General features: G+C 40.9%; 1 protein-coding gene and 1 non-coding gene across 2 annotated transcripts in view; one reads left to right on the top strand and one right to left on the bottom strand.

Moving 5' to 3' along the window:
- Window positions 1–23,846, bottom strand: part of Tulp4 (TUB like protein 4) — a 108,525-nt gene that overhangs the window by 72,034 nt on the left and 12,645 nt on the right. The window lies entirely within an intron of this gene.
- Window positions 15,639–15,770, top strand: LOC129683485 (small nucleolar RNA SNORA17). The gene has a single exon (XR_008721165.1). It is a non-coding gene; the product is annotated as a small nucleolar RNA SNORA17 (small nucleolar RNA).

The following is a 23,846-nucleotide window of genomic DNA, read 5'->3' as shown; positions in this document are numbered from 1 at the left end:
TTAAAATAAATAAATGGATAAAAAAATATGGAGCTTATATAGGGTCTAAGGATATAGGAGTTTAGGTTGTAAAAATCTAGAGAGTGTTGTTATTTGGTCTGAAAAATGTTTCAGGGTTGGTAAAAAAAAAAAAACGATTGGAGAATCTAAGTAGGTGTTTTAAGGTTTATTACTATGAGTTATAAAGATACAAAAATTATTTAAAGCATATTAAAAATGGGAGATACTCTAGATTTCATTTCCTTTGGTTGTCTTCTGGAGATAGACTTAAAGGTGCTTCTCATCATGTTAAAAACATCTGTTTAATATGTATATCTGACCCAAAAGCCATAGCCTTTACTACAGTATTCTTAATATCTGCCATTTCTGGGGTAGACTTTGACACAAGAATATCTTAAACCTATTCCTTCTAGTTGCTTTGTTAAGAAAAGTCCAAGCATCTAGGGTTTAACAATAAATCCAGGAATGTATTTTCTCCTAACTTTCCAGTATGAACATGGACATGGGGGTTAAAAGTAGATGCTGAGTGTACAAAAAATGGCCAACATTGGTGGCCGATTACCAACAGGTGTGCCCACAGAAAAAGTGCCAAGAGTTCCAGACTATGGACATACACACTTAAGCTGTTTATAAAGGTTACAAAACAAACAGCTAACTGATACTCATTCAGTGGGATGCAGTTTTATCTGTTACTCTCAGAATGTTGTTATATTAGATTTGCTGATATGTTACTTTTCTGAGTTTTTTAATATATATTCCTTTTGTGTACCAAAAAAATTCATGAGTTTCAGGAAATCAAAAAGTTATGTGACCTGGATCTGGCAAAGCTCAAATGGATCCCAGATGAGTTTTCCCCTGGTCTTGGGATTCCTCACTTTTCTCATTTAATAGATAAATTTTAACTTCTGTCTCCAGTCTGAATTTGTCTCAGCAGACTTTCACCTGTTTGACTCTGTTCTGGGATCAGCTATAGACTGAAAGCTGAAATCTGGACTTCCTGGAAACTGACATGATTGTTCCCTGCCTCTTCGGGTGGATCAACTAACCAGATGCTTGGGACTGCCCCATTGCCCAGCCTTTGACTGGCATTTCAGCCTCCCTAGCCCCTGATGCCAGCAGTCCAATTGTCACCACTGAAGAAGCTCCAGAAGATGGATCTTTGCCCAAATCCCACCTAGCAGGCTAAAATGCTAAGTCAAAAGGGGCTGGCTCCCTGGCATTAGCTATTATCTTGGGCATCTGCTTAGCTGAAATGGAAACTAATATTGCAGCAACTGGGCTAAAAGCCTAGAGAGACACTAGAAAAAAAGGAGAATAGTTTTCTTTGGCTTACCACCCCTATCTACCCTGAAGGGACCACTACTCATTTTTTTTTTATTTTTATCTTTGGGCCTTGTATTTTAAATTGCTTAATGGCTTTCATAAAGAAATGCTTGAGAGTAATATAGCTAATGGTATTCAGATCCCATTGTAAAAAGGTAAATCTACAAAATACAAGGGGTCATATCTGGAAGACCCAAAATTGGGTCTTCAAATAATCATGAGAAAAGGGGAAATGAGAGACCAAAAGATTAAAAATCAGCAGCCTTAATATTTAAGGCCTGAACTAGCTGGGTGGAGAACTCCAGGAATGCCCTGAGGGGAAGAATTGCCTTACTGCATATTTTCCCCACCCACTAGAGATACAGTTGCTAGGAAACTGGCCCATCTCCCTAGGGAGGAACACCAGATCATTAATGGTTTGGGGACCTTCCTATAGCCAATCAATTCAAAATGTAGCATTTTGACCAATAGATGCTTGCCAGGCAGGAATCACCCCTGCCTTGGGCATGCTGGGTGGGACCAGAATCTTTAAATCACCCAACTAACCTGAGCACAGGGCTCTCGGCTCTTACCACTTTGGCGGTGGGGGTGTGTGAGCCCAAGCTGCAGCGTGTAATGATTTATAATAAAAAGAACCTCATGTATTTAAAAAATAAAATAAAATAAAATAAAATAAAATAAAATAAAATAAAATAAAAATAAAGTTTGGGTTATTTAGAATGTATAGCATGTTTGTCACTGTAAAGCTCGTTTTCATTAAGAATAATAGTTCTCTACTATTCTCTTTAAATTTGTATTTATTTTCAGGTGCATGGGTGTTTTTGTATGTTTCTGCACTGTGTGTATGCCTTGTACCTATACATGTTTCAGAAGAGTGCAATGGATCCCCTAGGACCAGTGTTTTTTGCCACCATGTAGGTACTGGAAATGAAACCCAGGTCCTCTGGAAAAGCAGGCCCAGTTGCTGCGCCATCTCTTCAACCAAGTTCTCTATTGAAGCTCTCTAGGTCCTTTCTAATTACTTCATACTACTCGAATTTCTTAAAATAAAAATATTTTTACTTAAGCCTAATCTTTAAGAAGTATGCCATACTGTACTATTAGAAAATGTGTTGAGATGTCAGGAAATCAACAAGACATGTCTGCTGTTATGTAACCTAATATGTCATGTAGTCCAAGGCTAATAGCTTTCAAAGAGTTTTAAATTATTCCCATCTCTACAGCACCTCAGTTGTTGTTCCAACCTTTCTGCTTCAGAGGGCCTGAGAGAGAAGCCAAACCTGCATGTACCACCATGCTGCCTTCTGGGAACCTGCTGGTTCTTACCTGTTCTGCCACTTTTGAGGGTTTTGTTGCTCCTGTTACTTTTCCAAGTTATTGGATGGCTTCCTTTTTTATTTTCTTTTTTCTTTTATCTTTTTTCTTAAAGATAAAAGAATGATAGCTGGGCACAGTGCCTTTAATCCCAGCACTCAAGGAGACAGAGGCAGGCAGACGGATCACTATGAGTTCAAGGGCAGCCCGGTCTAGAAAGTGGGTCCAGGACAGGCAAGGTTACAAAGAGAAACCCTGTCTCCAAAAACAAAAACAAAACAAAATGATAGCAGAATAAGTCTTAATATTTTTGAGATAAGGTCCTATTATGTAGCCTAGGTTGGCCTTGAACTCACAATTTTCTTGTCTCAGCCTACCAGGTACTTAGGATGATAGGTGTGCCACCACACACAGTCTAAGGTGGAATTGTGTATTTAAAAACTGTGCCAGCTAAGGAACTAAACGCCTGGCTATACTCCCTTGTGGCCTCAACTACACTTTAGAATGTTATCACTGGTGCTTTTTAGGTACCAATACACTGTGCTGTACAGATCACGTGCCATTTCACCAGCTAATACTCTAATGTATGAGAAACTGAAGCCAGGAGTGCATTCAGACCTTACAGTGATTTGTTCAGCTAAGACCAGGAGCAGGATGAACATCAGCTACAGCTCAATCAGGTCTAACCAGGGCCACCATACATCAGTTGTCTCCAAGCTCCAAAACCTGTTGGCCTCTTCTCTGGACCCTGATGCTAGCATATAAGTGACTACTCCAGATGTCACATTCTCTTTTCTTTCAAGTCCAGTAGAAATGAACAACAGTTTTTCCCCTTGACAGGCTGTTCAAAGTGTCTCTGTATCTCACTGTTCTGGAAGAACTATTTGATGCTATTTCTCTGATGCCAGGAACACAGAGCACTAAGCCTAAGTTACCATCAGCTGTCTCAAAGCAGACTAACCTCTCAGCAGGAGCCCCACACAGAGTAGGACTGGATGAAGGATGGGTGAATGCTAGATGTCTTGAACAGATGTCTCTAGCAAAGGAAACAGAGCCTCAGGAGACTTTTAAATAAATTGCTGTCAGAACTACTCCGACACCACTAACATCTTGTCGCCACCACACAACTTACTCCTAATAAACCAGAGAAGGTACCACTGCTTAAACTACAGACCCAGGTTTTGAATCATTCGCTGGTAAACATTTCAAGGATATGTTCTAAATACAACTCAATAGTGTTTCTTGCTGATCAAAAAACAAAAACAGGAGAAATAAGGACAGACCTCAACAAACCTACTACAAAAACAGGTAACTTTTGTGTTTTTGTATTTGTGGTTTGAATGCATTTATATGGAAGAATATTACGATGTGGAAAAAGATGGAGAAAAAAAGTTCCCTCCTGCCCTGCTTCCATGCCTCCTAATTCCCTTTGCAGAGACAACCACTGTTACTAGTTTCTTGCACATCTCCTTCTAGACATACTCTTTGCATACAGAAACACCTGAGTACAGGTTTTCTAGGAACAAACAGTGGCTCCATCTATTCTCTATGTTGTTTCTGAAAGCATCCCAGCTTTCCGGTTTGAGGAGCCTGAGGGAATATGTAGGATGATCAAACAAACTCTCCTGGCGGGAGCTGGGTGTGGTAGTGCACACCTGTGGTCCCAGCACTGAGGGAGTCAGGGAGGCAAGCCGATCACTGTGAGTTCAAGGCCAAACTGGTCTACAAAGCAATTCCAGGATAGCCCAGGCTATAGAAACCTTGTCTCAAAAAACAAAACAAAACAAAACAAACAAAACAAACAAAAAACCCACCAACAATAACAAACATCTCCTGGTGGCTGGCCCCAGTCTCAGAATCCTGGTCCTGCCTGCTGCATTCTATGCCAGGGGGTGCCTCAAAGCTCCCAATGCCCAGCTGCCCCCCCCCCCCAAGAGACATTATCACAAGTAATTATAAAAATAAGAGCTGCACAAAATAAAGGCCTGAGGTTAAATCCATGGTCTTTTTAGAAAAATATATTGGTATTTTTAAAACTGTTTCTAATAAAATATACAGGGAGATACCTCTAGCACACTGGCACTGAAACCTAGAAAAGTGTGATAAAAGATTCTCTGTACTAAGCGGAATGAACAAAGTATCTCCTAAATACTGCAAGAATTAAAAACACTAGCTCAGGTGTCGGGGGCCATGCAGAAGAAACAGCAAACAGCTCTGGAACGCATGGAATATGGCCATTGGTTAGCAGAACCACGCTGGGTGGGCCTTAGACAGGGAGGACCACGCGTCCTGAGGACTTTATGCGATATGGAGCACAGCTCTGCTGTTGCCCTTGTGGTCAGCACATCCCTCATAACAGAGGAGTTGTAGGAGAGCTCTAAGGGGCTTCCCGCCCCTCACCGGGCAGGGTCACCGGCACTCACAATAATAATGCTTGATCCCTTTCAGGCATTGCTGCTGGAGCAACTTCGTGACTCAGCCACCACCCTTGAAAAGAACTTAGAGATTGTTAGCAAGGACCACCGCTCTTAGAATTTGGAAAAATATTGTTTAGCAAGGCTAGGTAAAGATGTTTTTGATAGTGGCTCTGATGTAGAAAATCTTGGAGAACAATCTGAAGTTCAGAAAAGTACACTCTTAAGAGTAAAGCCAAGAAGTTTTTGAGGTTGGCAAACAAGAACAATACCCCAGAATAGCACTGGCTGACGTGGCTCTTTCTAGCTGGGCTAGTGACTGAGATGATAATTAATTTCTTATACTCATTTGTGCCCTCAGCTTCCTGATATGATATAATGAAATTATTAATGAGTAGATGCACACCTTAAAGATTTAAAGATTGTTTTTATATAAAGTTTAGATTTGTGATTTTAAGATTTTTATGAGATTACCTTTTAAGATAATTGATTCTTTGTAACCACAAATTGCAGCCTGCCAACAACAACAACAAAAAGCTGGCTAAGAAATTACTTGCTTTGCTCATACTTTGTTAATCTATAACAAATTGCCTGGTTACAAATATATATAAATTCTTGGAAATAATATGTTTTTCATATTTATGTTTCCATAACACATAAAACATCTGATCATGTAAGGATATTGGGGAACTTGTTTTTCATACATATACTCATTGTAAATTGTTCACGTAAAGAAAAATAGAATGTACTCACACTGATTTTTGTACTGTTTAAAAGATTTTGCTGGGGAGACTATCAGTGGACTTGGGGAGGGGCATGCGTGAAAAAGGGGGAGGGAAGGGGGATTAGGAGGGGAGGAGAGAGGGGTTTATGGGGGGATACAAAGTTAATAAAGTGTAATTAATAAAAAAAAAAGGAAAAAAATATTTTGCTGGGATATACAGGGTAAAAAATAAAGTTGACTTGGAGCTTTGTTCCATCGACCCAACGTGAGCGAGTGTGAGTGTGTGTGTGTGTGTGTGTGTGTAAAGTAGAAGAAGCTTGTTGGAACCTGTCTGCTGGAGTCTGTCTATCTTTGCCATCAAGTGTGTGTGTGTGTGTGTGTGTGTGTGTGTGTGTACATGGTCTTTTTTCTCTCCTTCTTGCCTTTCCTTTTTAGATGCTTGCCATCATCAGTGGAAGCCCCTACCAGGAGCCATGAGCTCTGGCCCACTGCTGCCAGCAACAATGAGTTCTGGTCCCTCACTTAATCACTATTAGTGGAAAAACCACTGTCGGCAACAATCAGTTCTGGCCAAGAGAGTCAAGCCTTTCATCCTCAGAGAAAGTCTGCTGGGTGATGATCTACACCCTGACTCAGTTTACCCTGCGGTGTCAATGCTAGCCTTTGATACACAGAATCTAATAGATGTCTCTGCATTTTATAGCACTTGTTGCTCTTGCAAAGGACCCAACTTCAACTCCCAGCACCCATGTGGAAGCTCACAGCCTGTGACCCCAGTTTCAGGGGACATAACACCCTCTTTCTAGCCTTTGTGTATACTTGTACACACATGACATATACTTACACAAACAAATACACATATTTTTTAATGATAAAACAGTATCTATCACACAGTCAACACCCAATAAATTTAATTTCTAGATATCATTTTGATCCAGAAAAAAACATCCTAGGAAATACAATCTTAACTCTACAGTGGCAGAACGGGATATTAACCAACACTTGGGGTCTTGTCTATTGCCACATAATTGGCAGGCCCACGTCTCTGAAGACACAGCAGACACCCCTCCCTAACTTAGCTTTTTTTAGACTTAATAAATTATTTGTAACCTGTACACAGAGGCTATAAAAGAAAATTGTACTTTTTTTTTTCTTTCATGTGTCAAATTAGGCAATCAAAGGAATCCTAATCCTGACCAGCATTAAACAACCATGACAAGCTTCCCAGCTCCAACACAAAGGCTGTGTGGAGTAAAATGCAAAACAGCTTCTTTGTATGGATCTGATGCAGGTATGGAAGATTCTAGGCACCAAAGACAGTACATATACAATCATTCAGACCTCAGTATTAACTGACTAAACCTGAACATCAATCATCTCATTGTCTATTGTGTGGTCAGTAACCACAACCGCATCAAGCTTCACTGGAACAAACCTGATCTGACCTATGGAGGATCGCTCCGGAAACATACTTCAAGGGAATCTGGAGTCAGAGTTAGTACAGACAACCAAAGAGTTCAGTTCACATCCCTAGCAAATGCTGATGGCCACTCAACTGAGTATTTTTAGATATAGGACAGTTATGCAACAGAGCTGTTTCAATGATGCAATGGGTCCTTCTTGGTAGAAACCAATAAAACTAATCTCAAACCAGTCTTCCAATTACTGGAGTTGAAAGCTGACATGTCTGAATATTTTTGAGGCAAAATAAATAAAACACCTAAAATTTTCATGTTAATGATGAAAAAAATGTTCTATACTATAAGAAAAAAAACAGGTGGGGAAAACAGACTCATCTACAAATAACTTACAAAAGCAGGATGTAGATGGTATCAGACATTCTTTTAATTGTGGCTATATGTTTCTTATTAAAAAGAAAATTACGCAACAAAAATGAGGTCATAAAATAAACAGCTAGTTTTAAATATTTCAGGAGAACCTCCTTCCATGTTTCTTTCAAAAAGAAAATGAAGGCTTTACGTACATACCTTTCCATGTAGTGTGGTCATTTACTGAGAGAAGGTGTGTACACTAATTTTAAAGTGATGGGAAGTGGCTAGCATCCTTGAGAGATGCTGAAAGATTTGAACAAGCTGTAATTTACGGATTCACTGCCAATTCAATGAAATGGAATACAAGCCCACTAATTAAGGGGGAAAAAAAAACTTCAGGGTCTGGAGAGCTGGCTCAGCAGTCAAGAGCACTGGCTGCTCTTCAAGAGGACCTGGGTTCAAATCCCAGTACCCACATGGTGGCTCACAACTCTAACTCCAATCCCAGGGGAGCCAATGCCCTCTTCTGGCATCTTTGAAAACTGCATATAGCAGTGCACAGACTAACATGCAGGTAACATAACCATACATATAAAGTAAAAATAAATGGAAATTATAAAATAAAAGAGGCACTCTGGCAGAGTAGATGAAATAGGCTAAGTTCCGATCTAGGCACTTCCTGCTTATCTCTTATTTGCAAAGGACAACACACTACTATCTCTCAATACTAAAACACACACTACTCACACTTTTTAAAAATTTTCTAAAATCTATAGCTAAACACCACTCTCGTCAAATAATCAGTGAATCTAGACATACCATTAGTGATGACAACTGCTTCTGATGGCACTCTGCTGAAAACTGTCCAACAGACAACCTTGCCTGGCAGCTCCAACTTAGGTCCATCTCATGAGGACTTGGGAAGAAACAGATATAACTAGATGGTAACAAGGCCTGATTTAATCACAAGAATTCAGTGTTGGACTGGTAAGATGGCTCAATGGATGCATGTGCTTGCCTTCAATCCTAATTACAGGAGTTTGAGCCCTTTTTGAGACAGGGTTTCTCTGTGTATAGTTTTAGCTGTCCTCTAACTCACTCTGTAGACCAGGCTATCCTTGAAATCAGAGATCCACCTGCCTCTGCCTCCCGAGTGCCAGCATTAAAGGCATGTGCCACCACTGCCCAGCTCCAGGTGAAACACTGAATCTTGCAGTGAAGCTTATAAGAATCAGGAAATAAACAACTTACTGGCTTCAGGAAATCCCTGACACTGAGCAGATGTACTGGATCACCCCCTCACCACTCATATGCAATTAAGGATTGATGAAAAACACTCTTCCACAAGCTGAGCTGCCTGGAAAAAGCAGATTGTTAGTAGAGTTGTCTGGAAGATGCTCAGACCAACAGAGGCACCAAAACAAAACAAAAGCTGCTCTGCAGCCTGCTGAGTCGACTGCAGGTTGTTCAGTATATTCTAGGTGTCCGCTTTAGTGAGCTACCACCATGCTGGAGTGGACTTTGGTGTTATAGTTTGTCTTTGCATCATTTTGCTCCCGTAAGCAACCCCAATTAAAACACAATGGTTCTTCAAGTTGAACTTTGGTGGTATACTTACTTTGGTCCACTGTCAGTTCCCTATCTGAGGTGAACAGACTTGTTAATGTCTCTTAAGAATAGTGCCCAACAACACACACCTTAAGATAAGACACTGCTTTTCCCATAAGATACTGCCAACTCATAAAAAAAAAAAAAAAAAAAAAAAAAAGAGTTCAGGGTCTGTCAGTCCTGGAATTCTGTCTCAAGGCTCTGCACCCTGACAACCCACCAAGATGGACAAGCAGGCCCAGGAAAGCCTAGTGCAAAGCTGAAGAAACTGGACACATTGGCTTCTTATTGGTCACAGGTTCCATGTGCTAGGATGCAGCCCAGAAGTGCTGCTGTTTGTGGTTAGTCTCATGCCAAAGTTTTTGGAGACAAGGCGGGGGGGGGGGGGATGCAGAGAGCTTCAGTTAATTTTTCAAAATCAAAGAATCAATTCTGACCATTAACCCAGCTGGTCCCAACAATCTAGTTCCCCAAGGCCAGACCCAAAAGGCAGAAGCTTGAAGAATCACTGCTAGCTTTAATGAGCCAAAGGCCAAAAGCTGAACAACAAATCTAATGCAAATCTGAAGGAAAGGCACATCAAATAATTGGAACAAAACAAACTTTTTTGTATGTCTGGGCCTATCAGGTAAAGAAGGGTAGAAAAACTGTGCAATTTTAATATGTTTAACTTCCAAACTGGAAATCATTAGTTGGTTCCACTGGAGAATACAACCAGAAAGGAATGTAGAAATAACTATCAAAGAAAGATTCTTCTTTAAAACAAAAAAAGTCGTTGGGGGTCTTTCCACCAAGTTCCATCAATACATATGACCTCGAGTAAACAAAACTCATTTTCTTCTAGGTCAAAAGGGAAGAGAAGATGGCTGGCATAGAAACCCACATAAAGAAAAGAACCAAATCAGGGGAGACTTCCTGTGAAGTCTACTCTCTGATGTCACCTCTTTCTCTCTATTCAACATCAAAGAATTTGTACTGAAGAGAAGTGATGACCACAGCTGCTGACTATTTGGGAACAAAGCCCCATAGCTCGAATCAAGTGTATGTTTCCCTCAGAGTCTCACCCAAAGCTAGCTTCTGACATTCTCATATACCTATAAACAGCCTGGTGGGCAGTATGTGTCTCCAAGTCTCCTGCTGGGGAGCATTACCAGTCTACACTACAACCTACTCTTCCGAACAGAGCGCAGTGATACTATCAAAATAAGTATTTTCCTCCAAGTTGTCTGGTGTTTCAGTCAGGCCTTTACTCTAGAATTTTCCATGTATTGTGTATTATTGCCCTACAAGTGTAGCTCCTGCCTTCCAATAACGAGTCTCTAAATGGTCTTTTTATACCAGGGTAAAGCAGATGTATCATATATAACTAACTCATAGAAGACACTGGCTTTTCTTACCTAATTTTCTGTAAGAACCAACAAACTCCTTTCTTTCTTGTCACAGTGACACCTAAAACAATCCACCAACGAAGTTCTCTTTGTAAAACAAGTACTAAGGGCTCACAGGCATAAGTTCACACAACTCAGTAGTTCCCCCAAATGACCCAAATCTACTAAGTAAAGTGTGTATGCCACAGGACTGATGAGTTTGCTTAAATAAAAAGAGGAATCTTTAGTAGGGTCAGGGTAGGGGGATCTGAAGAACAACATTCAAAAGGCACACTTAAATCCACACATTAGTGTTTGTCTCTCAGAATAGTTCCTAACCTTGCATCCACTTTTAAAAGAACATCTAATGTGTTTAGTTCCAAATGCTATATGACTTCCTCATCCCAGAGACAAATGCCTCCACAACGTTTTACAGAGAAAAGTCCGAGAAACAGATCTTTGAGTGGCGAGAGAAGGGTTGAAAGACTAAAAATCAGGCTCTTCCAGGGAAATTCCAGACTAAAACATTAAAAACAACATTTGTGCAGTACTTTTAAAATGTTAAATGTCATGGAAATTCTCCAACTTACTCCACAAAGTATTCAAAGTTATATCAGGATTCACTCACTTCAGACAAGTGGACACTGGGTCAGGTTAAGTAGAATGCCCAGGCTTACTTCCTAAGTGACTTACAGCCCAAGCCGAAGGAAGCACAAGCCATGCCTTCATAGTATGTAACTGAGGCCAACATTTGTATCTCAAAATTCTCGGTAGAAGACAGACCTCCAACAAATGGTACTGGCCAACAGCTGAGTATCTGACAAGCCTCTGCTTAGTCCTGCCCTTCAAACAGCAATATATTCTTTCCTGCATTCATTCAAGAAAGCATGTTCTTAGGAAAAAGCTCTCATTTCTAGACAAACAAAATCTTGACTCAGGGGACAAGAAGTGTGACGGGAGAGCACCTGTCTGGCATTCCAGAGGCATTCCCAACAATGAAGAAAAGGTAAATAAAAACCTTGACTTCGTCATAAAGTCAACAAGTTTAACTCCAGTGATGGCATGCTTTGAGCAAAGGGCTACCCTACATACCTGTGAAAGACACCTGGCACTTCCTAGACAACTATGGGCAGATCTAATATCCCATAGCACAAAAGTAATGGCTATTAGTAAGCAGAGCAAAAAACAAACAAACAAACAAACAAACAAAAAACCAAAAATGTGTTAGAGCTATTCTGTATACTAGTGAACGACACTGTCCCTAAGTTATAGTTCACTGCTGGGATAAAGCAGTCCCTCTAAGTTGACACACAGCACAGTGTGGTTATTAGTCTCCAACATAATTTTCTAAAAGCTCCTTAAAAATTTTTCTAAAAGCTCCTTAGATGAGCTTTTCTGCTTTGTCTCCTTTTCATCATCTCCCCATAAGCTAATCCTATCCATACCGACCCCAACCACCTCCACTTGTCCTGGTCTCTCACCATCCCTTGCCACCAACGACAACCTTCCAAGTCCTGTCTTTGGTATTAAATTTCCCCAGCCCGTAACAGATAAAAGGACTGACAAGGTGGTAAGAATTGCGTTGAGTTTTCCAAACAGCTCCCTACTAGCCCAGAGATTGGGTCTGTATCAGTCTTCCTCGATCATGGCTGATTCTTATACTCCATCTTCTTAACTCACTGAAAAATAATGACCTTTAAACTTCTGAAACAGACAATCCCTCTTTTGGGGCCTTAGCAGCAAAGGAAACATCTCTTCTCTATCCATGCTACTCTTTCCTTAGAGTCTTCTCTAACCACTCTTCTGTTAGAAGGCAAAGAATGTGGTATCAGGTAAGGCTGAGTATGTGTGACTGGGCTCCCATTCTAAAGCTTAAAACCCAGTTTCTATCTTTGGGCCTCTTCTCATTTCAGTATGCGGCTTTAACTTGTTCACTCAATAGAATTACAACCACAACCTCAACCTCAACCTAACTCTTGCACATTTATTTACCTCTGGCCTTGAAGTTTTAATTTTTAAATCAACTCTATTAAATTATAATCTGTGCATAACATAATACACATATTGAATGAAGTGTAGCTTTCAACTAATTATAGACCCATTCAACTACCACCACAATCAAGATTCCATCACCCTACAAATCCTCTATTCTTCCAGCTTTCTTCCCTACTACACTAACACTAACACAAATTTCTTAACAACTTCTATTTACCCTTCCGATACCTGCTTATAACACAAGGAGCTGAATCATTCCCTGAAGAATTCCTCCGCATCCTTCTCATCATTGCGTCTTAAGCACTTGGTACATACACCTCTTCTCAACTAATTCACTGGATGAAAATTCATCACTTGATCATGAAGATTTTGAAGTCAAGTATTTTATCCCTTTTCACATGTCAACATCTCAAGCTTTCTTTTTTTTTTTTTAAAGAAATTCGAGAAGGCTACAAATAATGTCTCATGCCTGTAATCCCAGCACTTGAAAGGTATAGGCAAAAGGATCCGTCCACAGTCATCCTCAGTTACATAGAAGATTCAAGACCAGTCTTGGGTACACATCTAGTTGTCTGAAAAAAGGGGAGAAAGGAGGTGGTAAAAAAAAAAAAAAAAAACAAGCAGTCTGATGAGGATGCCTATCGAAAACATTCCAAGTCTATTAGCGCACAGGTTATTGTTCACAGTGATGGCACCCAGCCAACGTGACAGCATATGATGGAAAAGTCAGCTCATTAGTACAACAGAATGTACTGCCGTGACCTTGCCTATTTAGTGATGTTATTACATAGTTGGCCATTACCTCAGTCAGTGTTCTATTGTTGTGAAGAGACAACATGACTGTGGCAACTCTTATAAAGGACAACATTAAACTGGGACTGGCTCACAGTTCCAGAGGTTTAGTCCATTATCATCCTGGTAAAAATATGGTATGGCAGCAGAGTACTCGAGAAATAGCTGAGAACCTCATCCTGATCTGTAGACAGACTGGGTCTGATAAGGGCATTTGAAACTTCATAGACAACCTCAAATAACACACTTCCTCCAACAAGGCCACACCTCCTAATCCTTCTATTCCTTCTCAAATAGTGCCACACCCTGGTGAATAAGTATTCAGCCTATGGGGGCTACCTTATTCAAACCACCATAGTCACTCTCCAAATGCCTTTGAATGAATTAAACAAAACTGAAATATATAAAAGCTGCACGCGCGCGCGTGCGCACAGACACACACACACACAAACACGGGAAGGGAGGGAGAGAGGAAAAGAAAGGAAGAGAGAGGGGAAGAAAGAGAGAAATAATTTCCCCCTAAACATGCATTCACTAATCACCATATTACCAAGAAGATCATATACATACTCCACCCAGTGAAATTACAGAGCTTCAATATGCTATGCTGTCCACACAATTTTACTTACCTTGTATGAGCAGATAGATAAGATCCATGTCACCTAAAATTATTTAGCCATTGTATTAGTGCAGCTTGAGTGCCATGAGTCTCAGGGAATCAATATTATACCCGGGCACAGGGAATATGCTCACTTGAGTTCTATGACTCTCTAGGGACCTGGTCCTACATGGGCAATACCTGCCCAATCAGAAAATATACCAGCAAGAGAAGAGCATTCACCTGGCATGATTATGAGCAGAGTTTGCAGACCCAGAAGAAACTATTAAAATCAAGGCATTCATAGGAAAGCCAAATTGTTCAAACAATGTTCAGTGATTATCTCCCAGATGCAAACACTGTTGTTACCTCTGTCTCTTAACCCCACCAAGTCCTTCTCTGGTTCTAGGCTCTTCCCGAGCACAGTGATGAGGGTCCCTGGATCAAGCTCACCTTCCAGCCTCCAAAGCCCACAGCTCCCTACAAGGTGCAACATGACGTGGTTGGACAGTGCCACAGACACGTGCACAGCGCAAAATTCTACTCAGGATAAAGAGAAAATGGCAACTGCTCTGTTGTGCTGCGTTTACACCCCAGCAAGTGCTTCTGTAGCTTCACAGAATAACCCAGAGAAAGCTAGTTGGCATGCTATGGAAGCATGTACTTCAACAAGTACGCTGCCTAAGAATGTCCACAAGAACACTAATAACAAGCTTAACTACAATGCTATGTTTACCCTTCACGTTACCTTTAAACCATTAGTTTTTTAAGTGTCCGTTTTCAAATGTTATTCATTTCATTTCCGAGGCTGATTTGCACTTCAGTGCACCTAAACTCTGTCTTCCTTTACTAGGTTGTGAACTACATAAGAACATAGCCTGAAGGACAAACAAATGCTATTTCTGTTACCCGTTCTAATCATTCCTTGATTTTAATGCAGATCCTTGATATTCCCTCAGGAGACCCATCATTTCTACACTTGGTTGCTCAATTATAGAGATGGCTTAGGCTTGACCAATTAAAGCACTGCTTCCCTGGGATCAGTAACTGCTTTAAGTCTGGTCACATGATAAATACCACATAATATGACTCAAACCAAGTATGGTACTTTTATTGGGGAAAAGCTGATTGGGTTTTGTTTGTTTGTTTGTTTGTTTGTTTGTTTGTTTTGGGTTTTTAAACAGCAAATCAGGAAGTCAGGCAGTGGTGGCACAAGCCTTTGACCTCAGCACTATGGAGGCAGAGGCAGGCGGATCTCTATCAGCTTGAGGCCAGCTGGTCTACTAAAAGAGTTCCCGGGTTTCAAATATACAAAACAAAACAACAACAACAACAAAAGCAAATCGGAAGATGGATGCTGCCAAGTGTAGACACACTGAATCAGCCTAAGAATATAACCACCATACAGAAGACAACTAGAGAGATGCCAGGTCCTGCTGGCTCAAACCTGATATCCTCGGGTGTTTATGAGCACCTCCATGAGCCAATATATTCTTTTTATATATTGCTTCAGCCAATTTGAGCAGCTCTCTGCGCTTGCAACCACATACATGACAATTAACAAAATCTGTGTTAACCTTATCACCTCAACACCAGGGCAGGCAGTAGGATGCTAAGAAGCTATTCTTTTAAACTAGTTACAAAAAAAAAAATAGGATCAGAATATTTACATATGTAATTTATTTCATGTAAAATCTCAAAAAAAACTTTTAAATTAAAAAAGTAATGATGGCTGCCCCTAGAGATGTTGCAGGCGTGGATGCTGCATCACGTGGGTGGCAGGAGGTGGCAGAGAGGAGAGAGGTCATGTCTATGCTCAGTGTTCTGACCTATAAACATCTGAAGGATTAGCAGCCTAACAGTCCCTGAAAGAAGCAGGCCTGGGGAGTACAAACCATGCCCGAGATGAGCTCTGCCCCGCACTGTGATGCACAAAAAGAGCACAGCACCCCTGAGACAACCCCTGACACTCAGAGATCCCGGGCACCACTAAGAGCAGCAATGGAAGTGGTGGGGAAATGGAAGAGAAAGGAACAGAAGGACGTGGGCACAATGGAGAGAGGCAGAACTGGAGATTCGAGGGATGAGGAACAGCCTGACGTGAGTAGCCAGTGCTGCCACCTGGAACTATGGTGGGGTCCTGCCTGGCCTGTGCTGCCACAGGGAGCCATGTCTGGGTCTGTGGCCCTGCAGCAGCAGGGGTCTGTTACCATCAAAGGCCAGGCAAATGTCCTCATTTGGGGCTCCTGCCCAGAAACATGCTGTCTGAGGGCTGTGCAGAAATGCCCTCACATGGGCATCATGAGAAAGCTGGGCCTGGGGGCATGAGAGCAGGAGACCTGTTCCTGCCCCTCACCTTCTGCAGCACAATAAAGCTGGCCCTGGATGTGGGGGTTGCAGGCAAGGCAGCCCACAGGGCATGAGCGCAGGAAAGCTGCTCCTTCCTCGTCTGTTGGGAGGTGGCACGAATGAGGGAGAGATGCCCTCTTACCACTCCCTTGTCCCTCGCCATCTATGGCAGACAGGAGAGTTTGGCCCCAAGGAGATGAGAATGGGAGAACTGGCTATGTCCCTCACTGGCTGCAGCACTCAGGAGAACGGGTTCTGCACCTCACCTGGGCAGCAGGGTAGAATTGGCTCTCGTGCAGGAGATTGCTGGTAGGAGTGGGAGAGCTGGCTAGGCTGACCAGCTCAGATACCTTAGACCCAGATCTAGGGCTTTGAGTTGGCCCACTCCAACATCTACCCTATGGATGAGCTGCTGAAGTGCATGAAGAGGCCTGTCCTACAGATCCAAAACTCCAGGATCTCATGACACAGGGCAACAACAGGGTGTCTGAGAGGAGCCCCAGTGAGGTTCCAGTATTGGCAGAGTTGCAGAGGCCAGACAAAGGAGTCACTGAAATGAACATTTGCAAAGATGTGTGTACAAAAGGGTATACTGTGGGACACACTGTGACACACCACAGCTTCCATAAGGAGATTTTTTTTTTGTCTGCTTGGTGGGGAGCAGCTACGAGGGGAGGGGCAGATGAATGGGGATGGGGTGCATGATGTGAAACTCACAAAGAACCAATAAAAAGTAAAAAAAATAAATTAATTAAAAAGTTAAAAAAAATAATCACAACTCATTTACTAAGACAAATGTGAGGGAAAAAAAAATCCAAACTTTCTAAGCATAAAGCTATTAGAGAGAAAAAGTTTTCTATTCACAACCTTCTAAACAGAAGTTATAAATCCTTGCAACCTTAATGCATTTCACGTTACTTAAGGTACTGGCCTTTCTTTCTTGGTTAAGCTAAGTCTACGGTGCCAGCTGACTACCACAGGAACTGATCCTTATGAAGATGGGGGCTGCCTCAAAAGGCATCTGGCTCTAACTTACCTGCCCTCCCTCGTTAGTTTGGATTTTTTTGTTTGAGGAGTGCGGGGAGTACTGAGGGAGATCTTATGTGGGCCAGGTTGGCCTGGAAATTCCTGGAAACTCAGGATCTTCCTATTAACACCTCCCAAGTCCTGAGATTACAGGCGGGCAAACAACATACACCCAGCCTTGGGTCACACAGCTAAAAATTTAAACGGCTCCTTTTTTCCTCAAAAGAAAGTAGGTTAGCTGACCAACAAGAGACTCTCATTTTCCCAGTAAATGTCCTTCAAGTTGAGAATAATTTTAATAGTTAGATTCTCCATTCTTTAGACATGAACAAGCAGACATGATATAAGCTGAATATTAACTTAGCAGAGATACAAAAATGACTTGAGTGATGTATGAAGTCGCTGAATGTTTTGAACTTGTCTTTCAAATTCAAGTTCAGATCCCCAAGAACCAATTCTCGGTTTCACCTAATCCTTTCTGTATCCAACATACTCTAGAGCACACAACTTACTTAACGAAGACTCTGAAGCCTGAGAATATTCACAAATCAACAAAGGGGTGGACATTTAATTTAAAAGAAAACAGCCAAATTTTCTAAGCTTTCTGGGTATCGCAACAAAGACACTAAAGGTAGGAATTAAAAGACATTGTAATACAGAGCCTAAAAGTTGGCAAACTTCTTAAATACCACCTCATTAAAAGATGAAGTAAATTACAACTTAGAAAGCAGGTGACTCAAAGTCACCAGCCCAGTGCCTCTAAGAATTGTAACAAAACCAAGTGTCTTTCCTACAAGTTCCCCGACCATCAAGGGGCACCTGAGGACTCAGTATCAACTTGTTGCTCCCTTGACTCTTCTTTCTTTTACACTGTGCATCTTAAAAAGACAGAGAGAGAGAAAGAGAGAGAGAGAGAAAGAGAGAGAGAGAGAGCGCGCACCTGTGTGTGTAGCCCTGGCTATTCTGGAGCTCTCTAGACTACGCTGGCTGCAAACTAAGGGATCTGCTTGCCTCTACCTCCCATGTGCTAGGATCAAAGGTGTGAGATACTACTGCCAGTACATGGCGCAGCTTGTAAAGGAGCAAACGAGGGACTCAATGGGTAGCTCTTTCTCTCTCCCTACTTCTAGATAAGGTAACTCATTAATTACAGGAGCTAGAGAAGGTGTCTTTCACACAATCCCTAACAGCAAAATCTCTCTGCACTGTCTCCTTAGTAGCATCAGGGAGAACAGACTATGGTTTATAACATAGTCTCTCATTTCAAATTTCTGCAATAACATGCAGCTCCATGACACTGAGCTTTGGGTTAGACTCTGCTCAAAAGAGTGGACTCAAGAAGACACCATCTTAAACAAAGTGATCAAATGAACTGTCAAGACTCTCAAAAGGAGTGACCAGCCTTATGGGTCTTATCTATAAACAGTCTATGAAACTAAAGAGATTTTAAAAAGACATATAGTCACAATTATCTAAAGACCTGAATGGTAATTTCTCTGTTCTTTAGTTCAGGTATGCATAGAAGAGTTTTAAGACAGTTGCCTGGCATGTCTGAGCATGCTTAATTAGCACTTGCTGTACAAAAGCCATATATCAAGACTCTCTAATGAGTACAAGGTTTACGCTGTCTTTCTTACTAGCAGTACTCTTGAATCTACTTATAAGCTACAAGTAAATACATGTATTCTTCTATAACTTGCATTTAAAAAAGACTTTATCCCATCCACATAAAATCAGGCCCAAATTGCTTAGCTTCCAAGAGCAGATGAGATCATACACATTCAGGATAGTATGACGAAAGACTAAAACAAACCTTTCCAACTCTGACTCAAAATCTGGCAACAAAGACTACCATATTGGACTATGTAATTTTAAAAAAGCCTTTTGCATGGCAGATGGTCTAATAAGCCAAGTCAAAATTAAATATTATATTGAGAGAAATACTTGTTATCTATACGAAAGATAAAGGACTAATATTCCCAACATACAAAGACTAATTTTTTTGAGGCCGGGTCATATGTAGCCCAGGCTGACCTTAAATGCGTATTTCTGCCTCTTCCTCCTAAGTGCTCATATTTTAAGTGTAACCATACCTAGCTATAAAGAACTTATAAAAGGCTGGTGCAGTGGTACACACCTGTAAGCCAGGGAGACAGAGGCAGGCAGGTGGATCTCTGTGAATTCGAGTCCAGCCTAGTCAACAAAGCAAGTCCAGCACAGCCAAGCTACACAGAAAAACCCTGTATCGAAAAAGAAACAAAACAAAACAAAAAGTACTTTATAGAAGTTTGAAGGTTTGAGATATCGTTCAGTGGTAAGTACACAGTTAGCATGTACAGGCTCTAGTTCAATCCCTCGCAACAAAAGTTAATGAGTTAACTAAAATAAAATTTGACTAAAATTCCTAAACATAAATGGATTAAGAAGGCCAAGCACAGGCACACACCTGTAATGCTGGTTACTATGAAGCTTGACCTGGAGGCTTGAAGAGTTTGATGTCAACCTGAGCAGCACATCAAGACCTGTATCTCATAAGGTAGGGGGAAAAAAACAGGCCCTGGATATTTGAATTAAAAAACCAAACAACAACAACAACAAAACCCAACTTTGCTCTTATAATGAAATACTCCTTTTAGGCTAAGGTCTGATATGGGAGAAAACATGATTTTTTTCTTTAAGTCTGAGTCACTTCTATTAATACACTTTCTAGGCCCATCTATTTTTCTACAAATGTCATTTTTCTTTACAGTTGAATCATTGTCCATTTTGCATATGTATCACGTTTTCCTTACCCATTCACCTGCCAATGGAGAGTAACAAGAGGAAAGATAAAGTACAGGCAAAAGGACACCTGAGTCAGAAAAGGATATCAAGCTCATTTTTTCATTTTTTACACTTTCAACTTCACCATAGTTTATCCTGTTTTTCTCTTTTTCAGGGCAGATATGTGAATTCAACTTTCTGAGTATTTGTCATAGTTTCTGTCAACTTGACACAAACATATACATACCTGGGATAAGCTCTCACTTGAGGAAATGCTTCCAACAGACTGGCCTTTAGGCATGTCTACAAGACATCTTGACTGCTATATTGATACAGGAAGGCCCAACCCACTATGGATGGTGCCATCCCTGAACACATGGGCCTGGGCTCTATAAGAGAAACAGCTGAACAAACCAGTGGAAACAAAGCAGTCAACAGACTTCCTGTGTGGACTCTGCTTCAATGTCTGCCTCCAGGCTCCTGTTCTGACTGACACTGAATGCCTTCTGCCCACCATTTGGTAGTCGCTTCGTCTCCTGCCTGTGCACTCTTTGCCCAGCAACCCGAGATCACATGCAACATGAATAAGCCAATAAACTTCTCTGTTCTATGCTGGGCTGACCTACACTTTTTCTAGTAAGACATGAACCCTTTCTTCCCATGTTGTCCATTCTTGGCCCTCTTCCTCAGCCATATCAAAGGACTGACATTGACTTTCTTTGTACTTCATGAACTCACTGCTCTCCGTGTGTGTGTGTGTGTGTGTGTGTGTGTGTGTGTGTTTGTGTGTGTCAGAGTCTCACCATGTAATCTGACTGTCTTGGAATTCACTATGTAGACCAGGCTGACCTTGAACTGACCAGAGACCTGCCTGCCTTTGCCTTTCATGTGCTGGAATTAAAGGTGTGTACTATCACACTCAGGATTCCTGTAATTCTGACTGTACCACTATGAAAACATGAAATACATGTATAAATACTTTTGTGTAAACAAGGAAAGTCGATATTTCCCAATGACCCAGAGGTGGAAATTACCTGACATGAATCTCCTTCCAGAGCAAAGAAAAGGCCTCTCAGGAGTGCAAACCGAAGAGCAAAGCAGCATGTTAACAGTAGGTGCATGTCAGTAAGAGCGACTATCCTTTATTTGGTCCCAACGTGTGTAAAGGATTAATTTAGGAAAATGTCTGATGCCTTCTCCAAGGTTCTAAGACTTGCTGTAGTGACTTCTACAGGAAGCATGTCTGAAATTATGCAGTACAATACAACAGCTACTAGCAACGTGGGCAAAAGAGCACCTGGCAAGGTGGCTAACTTAAACTTAGATATGCTGGCTTCCAAGAATAAATACTTTTAAAAAGAGTATAAATAACACTCAATAATTTTGTACTGATTACATGTAGAAACAATATTTAATACATTAAGTTATACCTTTAAAAACTCACTTCTCTATTTTTTAAAACAGCTCCTATGTGAAACTTAATATTAGATATGTGGTTAATACTATAATAACACTGCACAATGGCTATCTGGAATATGACACCACTTTCTTTTTTAACTTTAAGAAGTGTCACCACGTGCGGTAGCACACACCTTTAATCCTAGAACTTGGAAGGCAGAGGCAGGTGTATTCCTGGGAATTCCAGGCCAGTATGGTCTACATAGGATGTTCTAGGATAGCAAGGGCTTTGTAGAAATAATGTCTAAAATGAAGGAAGGGAGGGAGGGAAAAGGAAAGGGAAAGGGAAAAAGAAAGGGGACAAGAAAGGGGAAGGGATAGGAGGGGAGGGAAGAGTAGAGGAGAAAAAGGGCAGCAGAGGTGGCTCAGAGGTTAAGAACACTGGCTGTTCTTCCAAAGGTCCTGAGTTCAATTCCCAGAAACTATATGGGGGCTCATAACCATCTGTAATAAGATCTGGCACCTTCATCTAACATACAGGTAGACTACTGTATTAATAATAAATTTTTTTTCAAAGAAATAAAGAAAGGAAGGAAGAAGGAGGAGGGAGAAAAGAAAGAAAGAAGAAAAGGGAAAAGAAAAAATTTAAGAAGTCTTGTTCCCTTAAATAATTCCTTTAGTAAAAAGAGAAAAATGTTAATTTATAGTGAAGATCCTAAATTCAGCACATAATTTCAATCTTGAAAATAAGTAATTAGGTATTTTAAGTATAAGTAAAAGGAAAATTCAACAAGTACTCTGTGCTCACATGAAGCCATTCCCTCACTGATCACAATCAATCACTTTTGTTTTCTCTATGAATAAAATAATTAACCAAAGTTGTAAGTATTAACTCACAGCATCTTATGAAGTCACTCCATATATATTTCTGCTACCAAACTATTTATACTTTATTAACAACTAGTGCATTTAAGGCAGTTTTTCTATTTAAAGTTCATTCCTGAAGGTCTAAAAATGTAAGCAAAGAAAGAAAAAGAACCTAACAGTTTATGTACATTGTTAGATGGATGGACTGATTACCCATGGAGGAAAAAGGATGTGATTGCCCAGAACAGGAGTTATTTCAGGATAAAGAAAGGTCTCTAAGTCAGAACCAGTTTCTTTTGTATTTTTGAAGATCAAATCTAATAGGCGAAGTGGAAAACAGCATGTCATTCCCTAAAACAGCAACAATGAGGAAGAGAAACCAAGTGTAGGTTGCCAGAACGTACAACAAAAACATTGAGCAATCTTAGGCAAAACATGCAGGCCTGTTTGTTTTGGAAGCTCAGAGTCAAGTGTGTAGGTACACCCAACTGGAAATACCTAACTTTGCATAGTGAATTCTCGGTCCCTTAGACCTGCCCAAGCTATACCACATCCCAGGACTTTTAAACCAAAAAGAGAACAAAACAAAAGAACAACCTCATAAAACATGATGCCCACCATCAAGCGTACTAAGGATCCAGTTCAGTGTTTAGACCTAAATGTGTTTAAACCACTGAGATGTCTACTAACAGTTCTATGGACACTGGAGGCCACAGGTCAGATGGGGCTGTCTTGAGAAGCAAGCAGCCGCACCAGCTTCCTAAAGACATACTCAGGAGTACCATACAGATAAGAAAGCAGTAAACAATTGGTTTCCATTATCTTAGGAACCCCAAACTGACAGTGAACAAATGACAGCAGCCTAGCCTTTCTCAGTGGGACTCTTCCAGTCCCACAACCCCCATCTGGTAGTCCTCTCCCCTCATATTCCTCTCCTCTATCAACACTCCCCAGGCCATTCAGCAGAGGACCTCAGCTCTATTTTCCAGCCACCCAAGAAAATACAAAATGGAAATGAAGAAAACCCTAAAGATTGTTACAGGCACAAACCAGAATGTTAGGGGAAACTCAATGATATCTCCAGGTTCTTGTGTCCCAGGAAAAAACTGCACCAGGGACACATGGATATTAACAGAAACAATTTAAAAAGACAAAGATACTCCCCAAAATGGAGCAAGTTAGTGATCTGGGAAAAGATATCTGCTGGGACATAGGCTCAATACCCTTTACAGATCATTTACATTGTACCTTACTCTCACACTTCGCACATAGTAGTGGGCTTTTCTCACCTATGTTCTGTTGGTTGTCATAGAAGCAGGTAGGGAAAGGTTTCTAGTCCTTCGCAATCAGCTTCTTTGACTATGGTACTCTTGATGCTGATATCTCTGAATCTGAGAGCCCGTATTTAGAATAAATAAAGAAAAAGAAAGAGAGAGAGAGAGAGAGAGAGGAAGGAAGGAAGGAAGGAAGGAAGGAAAGAAAGAAAGAAAGAAAGAAAGAAAGAAAGAAAGAAAGAAAGAAAGAAAGAAAGAAAGA

This window comes from Psammomys obesus, unplaced genomic scaffold (assembly GCF_907164565.1).
Source record: "Psammomys obesus unplaced genomic scaffold, mPsaObe1.curated_primary_1811, whole genome shotgun sequence".
In the NCBI taxonomy this organism is placed as follows: Eukaryota; Metazoa; Chordata; class Mammalia; order Rodentia; family Muridae; genus Psammomys; species Psammomys obesus.
The sequence above is the reverse complement of the archived record's forward strand: the minus strand, read 5'-3'. Positions and strand labels throughout refer to the sequence as shown.